Source organism: Schistocerca gregaria, chromosome 11 (assembly GCF_023897955.1).
Source record: "Schistocerca gregaria isolate iqSchGreg1 chromosome 11, iqSchGreg1.2, whole genome shotgun sequence".
Classification (NCBI taxonomy): domain Eukaryota; kingdom Metazoa; phylum Arthropoda; class Insecta; order Orthoptera; family Acrididae; genus Schistocerca; species Schistocerca gregaria.
Window position 1 is genome coordinate 1,286,159 of NC_064930.1, and position 18,291 is coordinate 1,304,449.

An 18,291-nucleotide genomic window follows, 5' to 3' on the forward strand; every position below is an offset into this window, starting at 1 on the left:
TTTTCGAAACACAATTGGAAGCATTCTGTAATCTGTGGACGTTCAGAGTGTTGATGAAACACAGAAATTGCATCGGTATTGAATACAACACGCACCACGAGCACTTTTCTCCATGGGAGTAATGTCTCAAACTGTCTACGCTTTTATCGATTCCTGGGAGACCAGTAGTAGTTTTCGAAACACAATTGGAAGCATTCTGTAATCTGTGGACGTTCAGAGTGTTGATGAAACACAGAAATTGCATCGGTATTGAATACAACACGCACCACGAGCACTTTTCTCCATGGGAGTAATGTCTCAAACTGTCTACGCTTTTATCGATTCCTGGGAGACCAGTAGTAGTTTTCGAAACACAATTGGAAGCATTCTGTAATCTGTGGACGTTCAGAGTGTTGATGAAACACAGAAATTGCATCGGTATTGAATACAACACGCACCACGAGCACTTTTCTCCATGTTAGTAATGTCTCAAAGTGTCTACGCTTTTATCGATTCCTGGGAGACCAGTAGTAGTTTTCGAAACACAATTGGAAGCATTCTGTAATCTGTGGACGTTCAGAGTGTTGATGAAACACAGAAATTGCATCGGTATTGAATACAACACGCACCACGAGCACTTTTCTCCATGGGAGTAATGTCTCAAACTGTCTACGCTTTTATCGATTCCTGGGAGACCAGTAGTAGTTTTCGAAACACAATTGGAAGCATTCTGTAATCTGTGGACGTTCAGAGTGTTGATGAAACACAGAAATTGCATCGGTATTGAATACAACACGCACCACGAGCACTTTTCTCCATGGGAGTAATGTCTCAAATTGTCTACGCTTTTATCGATCCCTGGGAGACCAGTAGTAGTTTTCGAAACACAATTGCAAGCATTCTGTAATCTGTGGACGTTCAGAGTGTTGATGAAACACAGAAATTGCATCGGTATTGAATACAACACGCACCACGAGCACTTTTCTCCATGGGAGTAATGTCTCAAACTGTCTACGCTTTTATCGATTCCTGGGAGACCAGTAGTAGTTTTCGAAACACAATTGGAAGCATCCTGTAATCTGTGGACGTTCAGAGTGTTGATGAAACACAGAAATTGCATCGGTATTGAATACAACACGCACCACGAGCACTTTTCTCCATGGGAGTAATGTCTCAAACTATCTACGCTTTTATCGATTCCTGGGAGACCAGTAGTAGTTTTCGAAACACAATTGGAAGCATTCTGTAATCTGTGGACGTTCAGAGTGTTGATGAAACACAGAAATTGCATCGGTATTGAATACAACACGCACCACGAGCACTTTTCTCCATGGGAGTAATGTCTCAAAGTGTCTACGCTTTTATCGATTGATGGGAGACCAGTAGTAGTTTTCGAAACACAATTGGAAGCATTCTGTAATCTGTGGACGTTCAGAGTGTTGATGAAACACAGAAATTGCATCGGTATTGAATACAACACGCACCACGAGCACTTTTCTCCATGGGAGTAATGTCTCAAAGTGTCTACGCTTTTATCGATTCCTGGGAGACCAGTAGTAGTTTTCGAAACACAATTGGAAGCATTCTGTAATCTGTGGACGTTCAGAGTATTGATGAAACACAGAAATTGCATCGGTATTAAATACAACACGCACCACGAGCACTTTTCTCCATGGGAGTAATGTCTCAAAGTGTCTACGCTTTTATCGATTCCTGGGAGACCAGTAGTAGTTTTCGAAACACAATTGGAAGCATTCTGTAGTCTGTGGACGTTCAGAGTGTTGATGAAACACAGAAATTGCATCGGTATTGAATACAACACGCACCACGAGCACTTTTCTCCATGGGAGTAATGTCTCAAACTGTCTACGCTTTTATCGATTCCTGGGAGACCAGTAGTAGTTTTCGAAACACAATTGGAAGCATTCTGTAATCTGTGGACGTTCAGAGTGTTGATGAAACACAGAAATTGCATCGGTATTGAATACAACACGCACCACGAGCACTTTTCTCCATGGGAGTAATGTCTCAAACTGTCTATGCTTTTATCGATTCCTGGGAGACCAGTAGTAGTTTTCGAAACACAATTGCAAGCATTCTGTAATCTGTGGACGTTCAGAGTGTTGATGAAACACAGAAATTGCATCGGTATTGAATACAACACGCACCACGAGCACTTTTCTCCATGGGAGTAATGTCTCAAACTGTCTACGCTTTTATCGATTCCTGGGAGACCAGTAGTAGTTTTCGAAACACAATTGAAAGCATTCTGTAATCTGTGGACGTTCAGAGTGTTGATGAAACACAGAAATTGCATCGGTATTGAATACAACACGCACCACGAGCACTTTTCTCCATGGGAGTAATGTCTCAAACTGTCTACGCTTTTATCGATTCCTGGGAGACCAGTAGTAGATTTCGTAGCACATCTGGAAGCATTCTGTAATCTGTGGACGTTCAGAGTGTTGATGAAACACAGAAATTGCATCGGTATTGAATACAACACGCACCACGAGCACTTTTCTCCATGGGAGTAATGTCTCAAACTGTCTACGCTTTTATCGATTCCTGGGAGACCAGTAGTAGTTTTCGGAACACAATTGGAAGCATTCTGTAATCTGTGGACGTTCAGAGTGTTGATGAAACACAGAAATTGCATCGGTATTGAATACAACACGCACCACGAGCACTTTTCTCCATGGGAGTAATGTCTCAAAGTGTCTATGATTTTATCGATTCCTGGGAGACCAGTAGTAGTTTTCGAAACACAATTGGAAGCATTCTGTAATCTGTGGACGTTCAGAGTGTTGATGAAACACAGAAATTGCATCGGTATTGAATACAACACGCACCACGAGCACTTTTCTCTATGGGAGTAGTGTCTCAAACTGTCTACGCTTTTATCGATTCCTGGGAGACCAGTAGTAGTTTTCGAAACACAATTGGAAGCATTCTGTAATCTGTGGACGTTCAGAGTGTTGATGAAACACAGAAATTGCATCGGTATTGAATACAACACGCACCACGAGCACTTTTCTCCATGGGAGTAATGTCTCAAACTGTCTACGCTTTTATCGATTCCTGGGAGACCAGTAGTAGTTTTCGAAACACAATTGGAAGCATTCTGTAATCTGTGGACGTTCAGAGTGTTGATGAAACACAGAAATTGCATCGGTATTGAATACAACACGCACCACGAGCACTTTTCTCCATGGGAGTAATGTCTCAAACTGTCTACGCTTTTATCGATTCCTGGGAGACCAGTAGTAGTTTTCGAAACACAATTGGAAGCATTCTGTAATCTGTGGACGTTCAGAGTGTTGATGAAACACAGAAATTGCATCGGTATTGAATACAACACGCACCACGAGCACTTTTCTCCATGGGAGTAATGTCTCAAACTGTCTACGCTTTTATCGATTCCTGGGAGACCAGTAGTAGTTTTCGAAACACAATTGGAAGCATTCTGTAATCTGTGGACGTTCAGAGTGTTGATGAAACACAGAAATTGCATCGGTATTGAATACAACACGCACCACGAGCACTTTTCTCCATGCGAGTAATGTCTCAAACTGTCTACGCTTTTATCGATTCCTGGGAGACCAGTAGTAGTTTTCGAAACACAATTAGAAGCATTCTGTAATCTGTGGACGTTCAGAGTGTTGATGAAACACAGAAATTGCATCGGTATTGAATACAACACGCACCACGAGCACTTTTCTCCATGGGAGTAATGTCTCAAACTGTCTACGCTTTTATCGATTCCTGGGAGACCAGTAGTAGTTTTCGAAACACAATTGGAAGCATTCTGTAATCTGTGGACGTTCAGAGTGTTGATGAAACACAGAAATTGCATCGGTATTGAATACAACACGCACCACGAGCACTTTTCTCCATGGGAGTAATGTCTCAAACTGTCTACGCTTTTATCGATTCCTGGGAGACCAGTAGTAGTTTTCGAAACACAATTGGAAGCATTCTGTAATCTGTGGACGTTCAGAGTGTTGATGAGACACAGAAATTGCATCGGTAATGAATACAACACACACCACGAGCACTTTTCTCCATGGGAGTAATGTCTCAAACTGTCTACGCTTTTATCGATTCCTGGGAGACCAGTAGTAGTTTTCGAAACACAATTGGAAGCATTCTGTAATCTGTGGACGTTCAGAGTGTTGATGAAACACAGAAATTGCATCGGTATTGAATACAACACGCACCAGGAGCACTTTTCTCCATGGGAGTAATGTCTCAAACTGTCTACGCTTTTATCGATTCCTGGGAGACCAGTAGTAGTTTTCGAAACACAATTGGAAGCATTCTGTAATCTGTGGACGTTCAGAGTGTTGATGAAACACAGAAATTGCATCGGTATTGAATACAACACGCACCACGAGCACTTTTCTCCATGGGAGTAATGTCTCAAACTGTCTACGCTTTTATCGATTCCTGGGAGACCAGTAGTAGTTTTCGAAACACAATTGGAAGCATTCTGTAATCTGTGGACGTTCAGAGTGTTGATGAAACACGGAAATTGCATCGGTATTGAATACAACACGCACCACGAGCACTTTTCTCCATGGGAGTAATGTCTCAAACTGTCTACGCTTTTATCGATTCCTGGGAGACCAGTAGTAGTTTTCGAAACACAATTGGAAGCATTCTGTAATCTGTGGACGTTCAGAGTTTTGATGAAACACAGAAATTGCATCGGTATTGAATACAACACGCACCACGAGCACTTTTCTCCATGGGAGTAATGTCTCAAACTGTCTACGCTTTTATCGATTCCTGGGAGAACAATAGTAGTTTTCGAAACACAATTGGAAGCATTCTGTAATCTGTGGACGTTCAGAGTGTTGATGAAACACAGAAATTGCATCGGTATTGAATACAACACGCACCACGAGCACTTTTCTCCATGGGAGTAATGTCTCAAACTGTCTACGCTTTTATCGATTCCTGGGAGACCAGTAGTAGTTTTCGAAACACAATTGAAAGCATTCTGTAATCTGTGGACGTTCAGAGTGTTGATGAAACACAGAAATTGCGTCGGTATTGAATACAACACGCACCACGAGCACTTTTCTCCATGGGAGTAATGTCTCAAACTGTCTACGCTTTTATCGATTCCTGGGAGACCAGTAGTAGTTTTCGAAACACAATTGGAAGCATTCTGTAATCTGTGGACGTTCAGAGTGTTGATGAAACACAGAAATTGCATCGGTATTGAATACAACACGCACCACGAGCACTTTTCTCCATGGGAGTAATGTCTCAAACTGTCTACGCTTTTATCGATTCCTGGGAGACCAGTAGTAGTTTTCGAAACACAATTGGAAGCATTCTGTAATCTGTGGACGTTCAGAGTGTTGATGAAACACAGAAATTGCATCGGTATTGAATACAACACGCACCACGAGCACTTTTCTCCATGGGAGTAATGTCTCAAACTGTCTACGCTTTTATCGATTCCTGGGAGACCAGTAGTAGTTTTCGAAACACAATTGGAAGCATTCTGTAATCTGTGGACGTTCAGAGTGTTGATGAAACACAGAAATTGCATCGGTATTGAATACAACACGCACCACGAGCACTTTTCTCCATGGGAGTAATGTCTCAAACTGTCTACGCTTTTATCGATTCCTGGGAGACCAGTAGTAGTTTTCGAAACACAATTGGAAGCATTCTGTAATCTGTGGACGTTCAGAGTGTTGATGAAACACAGAAATTGCATCGGTATTGAATACAACACGCACCACGAGCACTTTTCTCCATGGGAGTAATGTCTCAAACTGTCTACGCTTTTATCGATTCCTGGGAGACCAGTAGTAGTTTTCGAAACACAATTGCAAGCATTCTGTAATCTGTGGACGTTCAGAGTGTTGATGAAACACAGAAATTGCATCGGTATTGAATACAACACGCACCACGAGCACTTTTCTCCATGGGAGTAATGTCTCAAACTGTCTACGCTTTTATCGATTCCTGGGAGACCAGTAGTAGTTTTCGAAACACAATTGGAAGCATTCTGTAATCTGTGGACGTTCAGAGTGTTGATGAAACACAGAAATTGCATCGGTATTGAATACAACACGCACCACGAGCACTTTTCTCCATGGGAGTAATGTCTCAAATTGTCTACGCTTTTATCGATCCCTGGGAGACCAGTAGTAGTTTTCGAAACACAATTGCAAGCATTCTGTAATCTGTGGACGTTCAGAGTGTTGATGAAACACAGAAATTGCATCGGTATTGAATACAACACGCACCACGAGCACTTTTCTCCATGGGAGTAATGTCTCAAACTGTCTACGCTTTTATCGATTCCTGGGAGACCAGTAGTAGTTTTCGAAACACAATTGGAAGCATCCTGTAATCTGTGGACGTTCAGAGTGTTGATGAAACACAGAAATTGCATCGGTATTGAATACAACACGCACCACGAGCACTTTTCTCCATGGGAGTAATGTCTCAAACTGTCTACGCTTTTATCGATTCCTGGGAGACCAGTAGTAGTTTTCGAAACACAATTGGAAGCATTCTGTAATCTGTGGACGTTCAGAGTGTTGATGAAACACAGAAATTGCATCGGTATTGAATACAACATGCACCACGAGCACTTTTCTCCATGGGAGTAATGTCTCAAAGTGTCTACGCTTTTATCGATTGATGGGAGACCAGTAGTAGTTTTCGAAACACAATTGGAAGCATTCTGTAATCTGTGGACGTTCAGAGTGTTGATGAAACACAGAAATTGCATCGGTATTGAATACAACACGCACCACGAGCACTTTTCTCCATGGGAGTAATGTCTCAAAGTGTCTACGCTTTTATCGATTCCTGGGAGACCAGTAGTAGTTTTCGAAACACAATTGGAAGCATTCTGTAATCTGTGGACGTTCAGAGTATTGATGAAACACAGAAATTGCATCGGTATTGAATACAACACGCACCACGAGCACTTTTCTCCATGGGAGTAATGTCTCAAAGTGTCTACGCTTTTATCGATTCCTGGGAGACCAGTAGTAGTTTTCGAAACACAATTGGAAGCATTCTGTAATCTGTGGACGTTCAGAGTGTTGATGAAACACAGAAATTGCATCGGTATTGAATACAACACGCACCACGAGCACTTTTCTCCATGGGAGTAATGTCTCAAACTGTCTACGCTTTTATCGATTCCTGGGAGACCAGTAGTAGTTTTCGAAACACAATTGGAAGCATTCTGTAATCTGTGGACGTTCAGAGTGTTGATGAAACACAGAAATTGCATCGGTATTGAATACAACACGCACCACGAGCACTTTTCTCCATGGGAGTAATGTCTCAAATTGTCTATGCTTTTATCGATTCCTGGGAGACCAGTAGTAGTTTTCGAAACACAATTGCAAGCATTCTGTAATCTGTGGACGTTCAGAGTGTTGATGAAACACAGAAATTGCATCGGTATTGAATACAACACGCACCACGAGCACTTTTCTCCATGGGAGTAATGTCTCAAACTGTCTACGCTTTTATCGATTCCTGGGAGACCAGTAGTAGTTTTCGAAACACAATTGAAAGCATTCTGTAATCTGTGGACGTTCAGAGTGTTGATGAAACACAGAAATTGCATCGGTATTGAATACAACACGCACCACGAGCACTTTTCTCCATGGGAGTAATGTCTCAAACTGTCTACGCTTTTATCGATTCCTGGGAGAGCAGTAGTAGATTTCGTAGCACATCTGGAAGCATTCTGTAATCTGTGGACGTTCAGAGTGTTGATGAAACACAGAAATTGCATCGGTATTGAATACAACACGCACCACGAGCACTTTTCTCCATGGGAGTAATGTCTCAAACTGTCTACGCTTTTATCGATTCCTGGGAGACCAGTAGTAGTTTTCGGAACACAATTGGAAGCATTCTGTAATCTGTGGACGTTCAGAGTGTTGATGAAACACAGAAATTGCATCGGTATTGAATACAACACGCACCACGAGCACTTTTCTCCATGGGAGTAATGTCTCAAAGTGTCTATGATTTTATCGATTCCTGGGAGACCAGTAGTAGTTTTCGAAACACAATTGGAAGCATTCTGTAATCTGTGGACGTTCAGAGTGTTGATGAAACACAGAAATTGCATCGGTATTGAATACAACACGCACCACGAGCACTTTTCTCTATGGGTGTAGTGTCTCAAACTGTCTACGCTTTTATCGATTCCTGGGAGACCAGTAGTAGTTTTCGAAACACAATTGGAAGCATTCTGTAATCTGTGGACGTTCAGAGTGTTGATGAAACACAGAAATTGCATCGGTATTGAATACAACACGCACCACGAGCACTTTTCTCCATGGGAGTAATGTCTCAAACTGTCTACGCTTTTATCGATTCCTGGGAGACCAGTAGTAGTTTTCGAAACACAATTGGAAGCATTCTGTAATCTGTGGACGTTCAGAGTGTTGATGAAACACAGAAATTGCATCGGTATTGAATACAACACGCACCACAAGCACTTTTCTCCATGGGAGTAATGTCTCAAACTGTCTACGCTTTTATCGATTCCTGGGAGACCAGTAGTAGTTTTCGAAACACAATTGGAAGCATTCTGTAATCTGTGGACGTTCAGAGTGTTGATGAAACACAGAAATTGCATCGGTATTGAATACAACACGCACCACGAGCACTTTTCTCCATGGGAGTAATGTCTCAAACTGTCTACGCTTTTATCGATTCCTGGGAGGACAATAGTAGTTTTCGAAACACAATTGGAAGCATTCTGTAATCTGTGGACGTTCAGAGTGTTGATGAAACACAGAAATTGCATCGGTATTGAATACAACACGCACCACGAGCACTTTTCTCCATGCGAGTAATGTCTCAAACTGTCTACGCTTTTATCGATTCCTGGGAGACCAGTAGTAGTTTTCGAAACACAATTAGAAGCATTCTGTAATCTGTGGACGTTCAGAGTGTTGATGAAACACAGAAATTGCATCGGTATTGAATACAACACGCACCACGAGCACTTTTCTCCATGGGAGTAATGTCTCAAACTGTCTACGCTTTTATCGATTCCTGGGAGACCAGTAGTAGTTTTCGAAACACAATTGGAAGCATTCTGTAATCTGTGGACGTTCAGAGTGTTGATGAAACACAGAAATTGCATCGGTATTGAATACAACACGCACCACGAGCACTTTTCTCCATGGGAGTAATGTCTCAAACTGTCTACGCTTTTATCGATTCCTGGGAGACCAGTAGTAGTTTTCGAAACACAATTGGAAGCATTCTGTAATCTGTGGACGTTCAGAGTGTTGATGAGACACAGAAATTGCATCGGTAATGAATACAACACACACCACGAGCACTTTTCTCCATGGGAGTAATGTCTCAAACTGTCTACGCTTTTATCGATTCCTGGGAGACCAGTAGTAGTTTTCGAAACACAATTGGAAGCATTCTGTAATCTGTGGACGTTCAGAGTGTTGATGAAACACAGAAATTGCATCGGTATTGAATACAACACGCACCAGGAGCACTTTTCTCCATGGGAGTAATGTCTCAAACTGTCTACGCTTTTATCGATTCCTGGGAGACCAGTAGTAGTTTTCGAAACACAATTGGAAGCATTCTGTAATCTGTGGACGTTCAGAGTGTTGATGAAACACAGAAATTGCATCGGTATTGAATACAACACGCACCACGAGCACTTTTCTCCATGGGAGTAATGTCTCAAACTGTCTACGCTTTTATCGATTCCTGGGAGACCAGTAGTAGTTTTCGAAACACAATTGGAAGCATTCTGTAATCTGTGGACGTTCAGAGTGTTGATGAAACACGGAAATTGCATCGGTATTGAATACAACACGCACCACGAGCACTTTTCTCTATGGGAGTAATGTCTCAAACTGTCTACGCTTTTATCGATTCCTGGGAGACCAGTAGTAGTTTTCGAAACACAATTGGAAGCATTCTGTAATCTGTGGACGTTCAGAGTTTTGATGAAACACAGAAATTGCATCGGTATTGAATACAACACGCACCACGAGCACTTTTCTCCATGGGAGTAATGTCTCAAACTGTCTACGCTTTTATCGATTCCTGGGAGGACAATAGTAGTTTTCGAAACACAATTGGAAGCATTCTGTAATCTGTGGACGTTCAGAGTGTTGATGAAACACAGAAATTGCATCGGTATTGAATACAACACGCACCACGAGCACTTTTCTCCATGGGAGTAATGTCTCAAACTGTCTACGCTTTTATCGATTCCTGGGAGACCAGTAGTAGTTTTCGAAACACAATTGAAAGCATTCTGTAATCTGTGGACGTTCAGAGTGTTGATGAAACACAGAAATTGCGTCGGTATTGAATACAACACGCACCACGAGCACTTTTCTCCATGGGAGTAATGTCTCAAACTGTCTACGCTTTTATCGATTCCTGGGTTCCAGTAGTAGTTTTCGAAACACAATTGGAAGCATTCTGTAATCTGTGGACGTTCAGAGTGTTGATGAAACACAGAAATTGCATCGGTATTGAATACAACACGCACCACGAGCACTTTTCTCCATGGGAGTAATGTCTCAAACTGTCTACGCTTTTATCGATTCCTGGGAGACCAGTAGTAGTTTTCGAAACACAATTGGAAGCATTCTGTAATCTGTGGACGTTCAGAGTGTTGATGAAACACAGAAATTGCATCGGTATTGAATACAACACGCACCACGAGCACTTTTCTCCATGGGAGTAATGTCTCAAACTGTCTACGCTTTTATCGATTCCTGGGAGACCAGTAGTAGTTTTAGAAACACAATTGGAAGCATTCTGTAATCTGTGGACGTTCAGAGTGTTGATGAAACACAGAAATTGCATCGGTATTGAATACAACACGCACCACGAGCACTTTTCTCCATGGGAGTAATGTCTCAAACTGTCTACGCTTTTATCGATTCCTGGGAGACCAGTAGTAGTTTTCGAAACACAATTGGAAGCATTCTGTAATCTGTGGACGTTCAGAGTGTTGATGAAACACAGAAATTGCATCGGTATTGAATACAACACGCACCACGAGCACTTTTCTCCATGGGAGTAATGTCTCAAACTGTCTACGCTTTTATCGATTCCTGGGAGACCAGTAGTAGTTTTCGAAACACAATTGCAAGCATTCTGTAATCTGTGGACGTTCAGAGTGTTGATGAAACACAGAAATTGCATCGGTATTGAATACAACACGCACCACGAGCACTTTTCTCCATGGGAGTAATGTCTCAAACTGTCTACGCTTTTATCGATTCCTGGGAGACCAGTAGTAGTTTTCGAAACACAATTGGAAGCATTCTGTAATCTGTGGACGTTCAGAGTGTTGATGAAACACAGAAATTGCATCGGTATTGAATACAACACGCACCACGAGCACTTTTCTCCATGGGAGTAATGTCTCAAACTGTCTACGCTTTTATCGATTCCTGGGAGACCAGTAGTAGTTTTCGAAACACAATTAGAAGCATTCTGTAATCTGTTGACGTTCAGAGTGTTGATGAAACACAGAAATTGCATCGGTATTGAATACAACACGCACCACGAGCACTTTTCTCCATGGGAGTAATGTCTCAAACTGTCTACGCTTTTATCGATTCCTGGGAGACCAGTAGTAGTTTTCGAAACACAATTGGAAGCATTCTGTAATCTGTGGACGTTCAGAGTGTTGATGAAACACAGAAATTGCATCGGGATTGAATACAACACGCACCACGAGCACTTTTCTCCATGGGAGTAATGTCTCAAACTGTCTACGCTTTTATCGATTCCTGGGAGACCAGTAGTAGTTTTCGAAACACAATTGGAAGCATTCTGTAATCTGTGGACGTTCAGAGTGTTGATGAGACACAGAAATTGCATCGGTAATGAATACAACACACACCACGAGCACTTTTCTCCATGGGAGTAATGTCTCAAACTGTCTACGCTTTTATCGATTCCTGGGAGACCAGTAGTAGTTTTCGAAACACAATTGGAAGCATTCTGTAATCTGTGGACGTTCAGAGTGTTGATGAAACACAGAAATTGCATCGGTATTGAATACAACACGCACCACGAGCAATTTTCTCCATGGGAGTAATGTCTCAAACTGTCTACGCTTTTATCGATTCCTGGGAGACCAGTAGTAGTTTTCGAAACACAATTGCAAGCATTCTGTAATCTGTGGACGTTCAGAGTGTTGATGAAACACAGAAATTGCATCGGTATTGAATACAACACGCACCACGAGCACTTTTCTCCATGGGAGTAATGTCTCAAACTGTCTACGCTTTTATCGATTCCTGGGAGACCAGTAGTAGTTTTCGAAACACAATTGGAAGCATTCTGTAATCTGTGGACGTTCAGAGTGTTGATGAAACACGGAAATTGCATCGGTATTGAATACAACACGCACCACGAGCACTTTTCTCCATGGGAGTAATGTCTCAAACTGTCTACGCTTTTATCGATTCCTGGGAGACCAGTAGTAGTTTTCGAAACACAATTGGAAGCATTCTGTAATCTGTGGACGTTCAGAGTGTTGATGAAACACAGAAATTGCATCGGTATTGAATACAACACGCACCACGAGCACTTTTCTCCATGGGAGTAATGTCTCAAACTGTCTACGCTTTTATCGATTCCTGGGAGACCAGTAGTAGTTTTCGAAACACAATTGGAAGCATTCTGTAATCTGTGGACGTTCAGAGTGTTGATGAAACACAGAAATTGCATCGGTATTGAATACAACACGCACCACGAGCACTTTTCTCCATGGGAGTAATGTCTCAAACTGTCTACGCTTTTATCGATTCCTGGGAGACCAGTAGTAGTTTTCGAAACACAATTGGAAGCATTCTGTAATCTGTGGACGTTCAGAGTGTTGATGAAACACAGAAATTGCATCGGTATTGAATACAACACGCACCACGAGCACTTTTCTCCATGGGAGTAATGTCTCAAACTGTCTACGCTTTTATCGATTCCTGGGAGACCAATAGTAGTTTTCGAAACACAATTGGAAGCATTCTGTAATCTGTGGACGTTCAGAGTGTTGATGAAACACAGAAATTGCATCGGTATTGAATACAACACGCACCACGAGCACTTTTCTCCATGGGAGTAATGTCTCAAACTGTCTACGCTTTTATCGATTCCTGGGAGACCAGTAGTAGTTTTCGAATCACAATTGGAAGCATTCTGTAATCTGTGGACGTTCAGAGTGTTGATGAAACACAGAAATTGCATCGGTATTGAATACAACACGCACCACGAGCACTTTTCTCCATGGGAGTAATGTCTCAAACTGTCTACGCTTTTATCGATTCCTGGGAGACCAGTAGTAGTTTTCGAAACACAATTGCAAGCATTCTGTAATCTGTGGACGTTCAGAGTGTTGATGAAACACAGAAATTGCATCGGTATTGAATACAACACGCACCACGAGCACTTTTCTCCATAGGAGTAATGTCTCAAACTGTCTACGCTTTTATCGATTCCTGGGAGACCAGTAGTAGTTTTCGAAACACAATTGGAAGCATTCTGTAATCTGTGGACGTTCAGAGTGTTGATGAAACACAGAAATTGCATCGGTATTGAATACAACACGCACCACGAGCACTTTTCTCCATGGGAGTAATGTCTCAAACTGTCTACGCTTTTATCGATTCCTGGGAGACCAGTAGTAGTTTTCGAAACACAATTGGAAGCATTCTGTAATCTGTGGACGTTCAGAGTGTTGATGAAACACAGAAATTGCATCGGTATTGAATACAACACGCACCACGAGCACTTTTCTCCATGGGAGTAATGTCTCAAACTGTCTACGCTTTTATAGATTCCTGGGAGACCAGTAGTAGTTTTCGAAACACAATGGGAAGCATTCTGTAATCTGTGGACGTTCAGAGTGTTGATGAAACACAGAAATTGCATCGGTATTGAATACAACACGCACCAGGAGCACTTTTCTCCATGGGAGTAATGTCTCAAACTGTCTACGCTTTTATCGATTCCTGGGAGACCAGTAGTAGTTTTCGAAACACAATTGCAAGCATTCTGTAATCTGTGGACGTTCAGAGTGTTGATGAAACACAGAAATTGCATCGGTATTGAATACAACACGCACCAAGAGCACTTTTCTCCATGGGAGTAATGTCTCAAACTGTCTACGCTTTTATCGATTCCTGGGAGACCAGTAGTAGTTTTCGAAACACAATTGGAAGAATTCTGTAATCTGTGGACGTTCAGAGTGTTGATGAAACACAGAAATTGCATCGGTATTGAATACAACACGCACCACGAGCACTTTTCTCCATGGGAGTAATGTCTCAAACTGTCTACGCTTTTATCGATTCCTGGGAGACCAGTAGTAGTTTTCGAAACACAATTGGAAGCATTCTGTAATCTGTGGACGTTCAGAGTGTTGATGAAACACAGAAATTGCATCGGTATTGAATACAACACGCACCACGAGCACTTTTCTCCATGGGAGTAATGTCTCAAACTGTCTACGCTTTTATCGATTCCTGGGAGACCAGTAGTAGTTTTCGAAACACAATTGGAAGCATTCTGTAATCTGTGGACGTTCAGAGTGTTGATGAAACACAGAAATTGCATCGGTATTGAATACAACACGCACCACGAGCACTTTTCTCCATGGGAGTAATGTCTCAAACTGTCTACGCTTTTATCGATTCCTGGGAGACCAGTAGTAGTTTTCGAAACACAATTGCAAGCATTCTGTAATCTGTGGACGTTCAGAGTGTTGATGAAACACAGAAATTGCATCGGTATTGAATACAACACGCACCACGAGCACTTTTCTCCATGGGAGTAATGTCTCAAACTGTCTACGCTATTATCGATTCCTGGGAGACCAGTAGTAGTTTTCGAAACACAATTGGAAGCATTCTGTAATCTGTGGACGTTCAGAGTGTTGATGAAACACAGAAATTGCATCGGTATTGAATACAACACGCACCACGAGCACTTTTCTCCATGGGAGTAATGTCTCAAACTGTCTACGCTTTTATCGATTCCTGGGAGACCAGTAGTAGTTTTCGAAACACAATTGGAAGCATTCTGTAATCTGTGGACGTTCAGAGTGTTGATGAAACACAGAAATTGCATCGGTATTGAATACAACACGCACCACGAGCACTTTTCTCCATGGGAGTAATGTCTCAAACTGTCTACGCTTTTATCGATTCCTGGGAGACCAGTAGTAGTTTTCGAAACACAATTGGAAGCATTCTGTAATCTGTGGACGTTCAGAGTGTTGATGAAACACAGAAATTGCATCGGTATTGAATACAACACGCACCACGAGCACTTTTCTCCATGGGAGTAATGTCTCAAACTGTCTACGCTTTTATCGATTCCTGGGAGACCAGTAGTAGTTTTCGAAACACAATTGGAAGCATTCTGTAATCTGTGGACGTTCAGAGTGTTGATGAAACACAGAAATTGCATCGGTATTGAATACAACACGCACCACGAGCACTTTTCTCCATGGGAGTAATGTCTCAAACTGTCTACGCTTTTATCGATTCCTGGGAGACCAGTAGTAGTTTTCGAAACACAATTGCAAGCATTCTGTAATCTGTGGACGTTCAGAGTGTTGATGAAACACAGAAATTGCATCGGTATTGAATACAACACGCACCACGAGCACTTTTCTCCATGGGAGTAATGTCTCAAACTGTCTACGCTTTTATCGATTCCTGGGAGACCAGTAGTAGTTTTCGAAACACAATTGGAAGCATTCTGTAATCTGTGGACGTTCAGAGTGTTGATGAAACACAGAAATTGCATCGGTATTGAATACAACACGCACCACGAGCACTTTTCTCCATGGGAGTAATGTCTCAAACTGTCTACGCTTTTATCGATTCCTGGGAGACCAGTAGTAGTTTTCGAAACACAATTGGAAGCATTCTGTAATCTGTGGACGTTCAGAGTGTTGATGAAACACAGAAATTGCATCGGTATTGAATACAACACGCACCACGAGCACTTTTCTCCATGGGAGTAATGTCTCAAACTGTCTACGCTTTTATCGATTCCTGGGAGACCAGTAGTAGTTTTCGAAACACAATTGGAAGCATTCTGTAATCTGTGGACGTTCAGAGTGTTGATGAAACACAGAAATTGCGTCGGTATTGAATACAACACGCACCACGAGCACTTTTCTCCATGGGAGTAATGTCTCAAACTGTCTACGCTTTTATCGATTCCTGGGAGACCAGTAGTAGTTTTCGAAACACAATTGGAAGCATTCTGTAATCTGTGGACGTTCAGAGTGTTGATGAAACACAGAAATTGCGTCGGTATTGAATACAACACGCACCACGAGCACTTTTCTCCATGGGAGTAATGTCTCAAACAGTCTACGCTTTTATCGATTGCTGGGAGACCAGTAGTAGTTTTCGAAACACAATTGGAAGCATTCTGTAATCTGTGGACGTTCAGAGTGTTGATGAAACACAGAAATTGCATCGGTATTGAATACAACACGCACCACGAGCACTTTTCTCCATGGGAGTAATGTCTCAAACTGTCTACGCTTTTATCGATTCCTGGGAGACCAGTAGTAGTTTTCGAAACACAATTGGAAGCATTCTGTAATCTGTGGACGTTCAGAGTGTTGATGAAACACAGAAATTGCGTCGGTATTGAATACAACACGCACCACGAGCACTTTTCTCCATGGGAATATTGTCTCAAACTGTCGACGCTTTTATCGATTCCTGGGAGACCAGTAGTAGTTTTCGAAACACAATTTGAAGCATTCTGTAATCTGTGGACGTTCAGAGTGTTGATGAAACACAGAAATTGCATCGGTATTGAATACAACACGCACCACGAGCACTTTTCTCCATGGGAGTAATGTCTCAAACTGTCTACGCTTTTATCGATTCCTGGGAGACCAGTAGTAGTTTTCGAAACACAATTGGAAGCATTCTGTAATCTGTGGACGTTCAGAGTGTTGATGAAACACAGAAATTGCATCGGTATTGAATACAACACGCACCACGAGCACTTTTCTCCATGGGAGTAATGTCTCAAACTGTCTACGCTTATATCGACTCCTGGGAGACCAGTAGTAGTTTTCGAAACACAATTGGAAGCATTCTGTAATCCGTGGACGTTCAGAGTGTTGATGAAACACAGAAATTGCATCGGTATTGAATACAACACGCACCACGAGCACTTTTCTCCATGGGAGTAATGTCTCAAACTGTCTACGCTTTTATCGATTCCTGGGAGACCAGTAGTAGTTTTCGAAACACAATTGGAAGCATTCTGTAATCTGTGGACGTTCAGAGTGTTGATGAAACACAGAAATTGCATCGGTATTGAATACAACACGCACCACGAGCACTTTTCTCCATGGGAGTAATGTCTCAAACTGTCTACGCTTTTATCGATTCCTGGGAGACCAGTAGTAGTTTTCGAAACACAATTGCAAGCATTCTGTAATCTGTGGACGTTCAGAGTGTTGATGAAACACAGAAATTGCATCGGTATTGAATACAACACGCACCACGAGCACTTTTCTCCATGGGAGTAATGTCTCAAACTGCCTACGCTTTTATCGATTCCTGGGAGACCAGTAGTAGTTTTCGAAACACAATTGGAAGCATTCTGTAATCTGTGGACGTTCAGAGTGTTGATGAAACACAGAAATTGCATCGGTATTGAATACAACACGCACCACGAGCACTTTTCTCCATGGGAGTAATGTCTCAAACTGTCTACGCTTTTATCGATTCCTGGGAGACCAGTAGTAGTTTTCGAAACACAATTGGAAGCATTCTGTAATCTGTGGACGTTCAGAGTGTTGATGAAACACAGAAATTGCATCGGTATTGAATACAACACGCACCACGAGCACTTTTCTCCATGGGAGTAATGTCTCAAACTGTCTACGCTTTTATCGATTCCTGGGAGACCAGTAGTAGTTTTCGAAACACAATTGCAAGCATTCTGTAATCTGTGGACGTTCAGAGTGTTGATGAAACACAGAAATTGCATCGGTATTGAATACAACACGCACCACGAGCACTTTTCTCCATGGGAGTAATGTCTCAAACTGTCTACGCTTTTATCGATTCCTGGGAGACCAGTAGTAGTTTTCGAAACACAATTGGAAGCATTCTGTAATCTTTGGACGTTCAGAGTGTTGATGAAACACAGAAATTGCATCGGTATTGAATACAACACGCACCACGAGCACTTTTCTCCATGGGAGTAATGTCTCAAACTGTCTACGCTTTTATCGATTCCTGGGAGACCAGT